The following is a 4,521-nucleotide window of genomic DNA, read 5'->3' as shown; positions in this document are numbered from 1 at the left end:
TCTATCAATCTTACATTAAGAATGCATGCAAGCATCTATATATAATAAACCCTAAACAAAACTCACAGATGGACAGGCCCATACCGGAGACAAAACTTGGACTAGCTAACGAGCCCAAAAGATGCAACACTAAACTGGACCTAACACAAACCATGAGTTCCAGCTTCATCTAGCTAACAGAAGCAGCTAGATTTAGCTATTCATCAAAATAATCACACACGTAAAACTACATATTCAAAGACATAGTAATGTACCAGACTATAAACAATGTATGATCTCCTTCCTCTTCTTAAGTTGAAGCTATGGGATTTCTGACTTTTATTCTTATGAAAAACGAATTATGGAACTCTATTCTTCCAAAAAACAATCCCCAAACCAGTAAGCGTCAAAGATATATATATATATATATATATATATATATATATATATATATATATATATATATATATATATATATACTTGTCATGAAATTACATTCCACGTCGTGGATTAGGGCTGCATAGATAAATCCTTATCGGGTAAGCATTTCGACTTTTCGCGTACTCATCTTCTAGAATTTTCCTATCCACATCATGTAAGTGATATCCACGACGTGGAAACAGTTATTTTTATGGGTTTTCTACTCTTTAGTCTTCCAAGCCTCCAAAGTTTCTTCTTTTGTCACTTTTATTCCTTATTCTTCAAGATGACTAATTTTGGCTGCAAAATACAATTTAATCTTATAAGTACCATTATTTAATGCAAATAACCAAAATATGTATAAAAATGTATTCAAATATTGGCTAAAAGTATGTATAAATATGTATCGCTTTTTTAGAATCTTATGTATCGCTACAATAATAGAACAAAAATGGTGAGAGCGTCTCCTCCTCAGTATAGAGTCTCATGTGCCATGCGAATTACCGAAGACTGCATTTGTGGTACACGCCTCCCAATATAAAAACTAGTGCCCGATTGTAAGTCGGATTAATGGTTTTATCCTCAAAACTCACGGTGGCAATGAATTCCACTGAAAACTCCCGATAGATGGGTTCTTTAAGAGAAAATATATTCCTCCACCCATTGCAAGTAAATGTAAAGCCATTCCCCATAAACACTTTCGTCCAATATCTTTCCAGCTCCATCACCATACCAACCTCGTGTAACAACGCCCAATCCATAGTGGGATCAACTACAAACTCACAGTTATATAACCATGCCAAACGATTTTCATAATTATTCAACATTGCACAGGAAATATTTTGTGGAAACAGGTATAACAGGTGAATACTCGCCACATCAATAGGTCTTGTGGTTGAGGAACTGCTCTTCGAGGACCCATTTTTCCTAAAATAACCAACCAAAAATGAAACAAACCAAAACATCCAAGATATCAAATTATAATGCAAAACAGGAGACAGAGCGCCCAATTTCCACATCGTCGGTTTCATCTCCACGTCATGGACCTGGTCCAAGAGGTGGTTCTAGAACAGACCATCTGTGGTCAAAATCAACCACATATGTCACTTGGGGTTTCTTTATTTCATTAATTTACGGCCTTATGTCATACATGCATTCGAAATTAACAAACTAATGGACTCAATTTTTGGGTATTTCATCTCTAAAGAAACCCTAACCACCAAATGCATAAAATGTAAATAAAACTAGAATATTAATGGATGTATCACTTACCAAATGACATTTGAAGAGAAAGGATGCAACAAAATTTGGCAGAAAATGGTAGAAAGTGGCAGAAAATCAAGTGTGGGTTTGAGCTTCTTCGTCCATGTACGTAGTAAACAAATAAGGAATTGTCAAACTGTTAATTATAAACTGTTCCCCACCCGTGTTTCTTTAAAGTCCACGTCGTTGATTTTATTTCCATGTCGTGGGCTTCTGTGTTGGGCCTAGATTGATCGGGTTGTATTATATATGTACGACATGGGCTTTTATCCCACGACACAGAATTGAGAATTTAATTTTGAAATGTCCATTTTTAATATAAAATCCTTAATTTATTTACCACTTACATGATGTTCACCAATTTCTTTAATAATTAAAACAATTAGATGATTAATTATCCTACAAGTCAACTAACATGCAAAATTAAACTAAGTGCAAAAAAAAACGAAAAGAAATTCAAACCATGCTCGGGTTTCCTCCTGAGAAGTGCTTCTTTTCGTTGGAGTCTTGAGTCGGACTCCATGCCATCTCACATTGAATTTTTCGGAGTATCCACCAACATTTGCACCTTTTGCTCCTTCCATTTCCATTTATATGCTTGGACTTGTCTAAGGTACACCTTTTTGGAATTTTTGTTTTTACCCTTTACATCTCCTTTTTCGAGCTTCCTTTTAATTCCCTTACTTTCCACATGTTTAACTTCTTCATTTTTGAGCTCCACGGTAACCATCCTTTTTTCCCAATTGAACTCCTTCAATTAGAAGTAACATCCCCTTCATCACTAGACACCAATTCTTAACTATCTTCACTCATCCAATATGTTGGAGTTTTATAAGAAATAACTTCAGTGACCATAGGAACAGATGCTCTCGGTTTGGTGCGGTTGACTTGCCAAATATCTTCATCCATAAGGTTTTCTAATTCCCTAATTTCATTCTCTTCATCAACAATGAAAACTTCATCTTGAACATCACTCTCTTGGAAACCATCTTCTACTCCAAAAGTAGCTTCATCATTTCCCACTCTCAAGGTAAGCTTGGATTCACGAATATCAACCATGGTACTAGTAGTATTAAGTAGAGGGCGTCCAAAGATAATTGGAACATTGTTGTCTTCATTCATGTCCGTTATGACAAAGTCAATCGGAAAAATGATTTTTCCAGTTTTCACTAAAATATCTTCTATGATGCCTCTATGATATATCACTGAACAATTGGCCATGTGAATTGTCATTTTGGTAGCCTTCAACCTTGGAATATTGAGCTTTTGATAGAATGATTAAGGAATTAGGTTTATGCTAGCCTAGAATCAGCTAAAGCATCATTCTTCAAATTATTCGCAAATTCACATGGAAGAGTGAGGCATCCTGGATCTCCAATCTTCTTTGGTAACTCTCGCATTATCACTTTAGAACAATGCTCACTTAGAACTACTCTGAAATTCCTTTCTAATTGTTGGCGAGTATTTATTAAATGTTGCAAAAACTTGGCATGCTCTAGAACATTAGATAATGAATCAATGAAAGGAGTATTTATTGGAATACCCTTTACTTGTTGCGTAAAATTAAAATGCTCATGTTCCAGTAGATTAATTTTAGCTAGGGAAGGAAACAGTAAAGGAGGACGCTAAGTAGGAAATGGGTTCTCCACGTCATGGATTCAGTGTTTCAGGAAGTTTATTTTCTTCGAGTTTCGACTTCTTTGGATTTGATTTAGACTTATATGGATCAACTTGTAGTACTTCAAGGAACTCATAAATGCTATCCTCTTCGATTTCTATTTCCATGACATGTTCTTGAGGCTTTTTTCTCAGGGATTTTTGGAGATAATTTATCCTGTACTAGAGTAGTTAGTTGATCTAGTTGGACTTCAATATTTTGGATCGATGCTTGGTGATTTCTTAGCAAGGCTTGCAGTTCCTTCATGATATTATGATGTTCCCTTTTCACCGCATCCATTTCATCGTGTCTTTTCTCAGAAGCCTATATAATTCTATGTAAGACAGATTCAAGATCAACTTTTTTCTCGGTAGGTGGTTGTTCTTTTTGTTAGAAGCCTCAGTCAATTTGCACATACTTCTCTTCCTTCTTCTTCTTGTATTCATCATATGGTAACCATTTCCTTTTTGGTTTCCTCTAGTTTTCATAATACTTATCCCCACTTGAGTAGCGAACTTGCACCTTTTTATTTCCATGGTCATCCAAGTGGAAATCTTTTGTTAAGTGTGGACCATTACACCTTTCACAACCAACTCTAATAGCATGAATTGATTGGTCCATCTTGGTCATTCATCTATCCATGGTGTAAAGCATAGCTAGTACAACAGCCATGTCTTTAGAATTTCCTCTCCTAATTCATTTAGTTCCATCATGTCTTGGATTATGGTATTCACGAGAATGCTTTGAGAACTCTTTAACCAAATCCTTTACTTCACCCAGATTTTTCTTCGTAAGTGGTCCTTGAGAATCAAGGAATTTCCTTGTCATGACATTCACCCCATCATAGAATATAGACATTTATTGTTGTATGTTAAGGCCATTTTGAGGGCAGTTTCTTAATAACCCTTTATATCTCTCCCATGCCTCATAAAGTGATTCACCTGGTTGTTGCTCAAAGTTGGCTATTGACTTCTTGAGTTTAGCTATTTTTGAAGGAGGGAAGAATTGTTCCAAAAATTGCTCTCGCATCCGTGCCCAAGTAGTAATTGCACCAGGTGGAAGTGCTTTCAACCAATCTCTTGCACCTCCATTAAAAGTAACGGGAAGCATCCTTAACAATATAGTCTCTCTTGGAACATTCGGGACATTGAAATAATCCGCAATGTCATTGACCTCATCTAAATGCTTGTAATCTTCCTCAT

The 4,521-nt window shown here is 35.8% G+C and overlaps 1 non-coding gene across 1 annotated transcript; it reads left to right on the top strand.

Moving 5' to 3' along the window:
* Nucleotides 1-4,193: 4,193 nt before the first annotated feature.
* On the top strand, nucleotides 4,194-4,300 carry LOC111913725 (small nucleolar RNA R71). The gene has a single exon (XR_002857597.1). It is a non-coding gene; the product is annotated as a small nucleolar RNA R71 (small nucleolar RNA).
* The last annotated feature ends 221 nt before the right edge of the window (nucleotides 4,301-4,521 follow it).

This window comes from Lactuca sativa, chromosome 4 (assembly GCF_002870075.4).
Source record: "Lactuca sativa cultivar Salinas chromosome 4, Lsat_Salinas_v11, whole genome shotgun sequence".
Lineage (NCBI taxonomy): Eukaryota > Viridiplantae > Streptophyta > Magnoliopsida > Asterales > Asteraceae > Lactuca > Lactuca sativa.
Note: the sequence above shows the minus strand (reverse complement) of the source record. Positions and strands in the feature narration are given on the sequence as shown.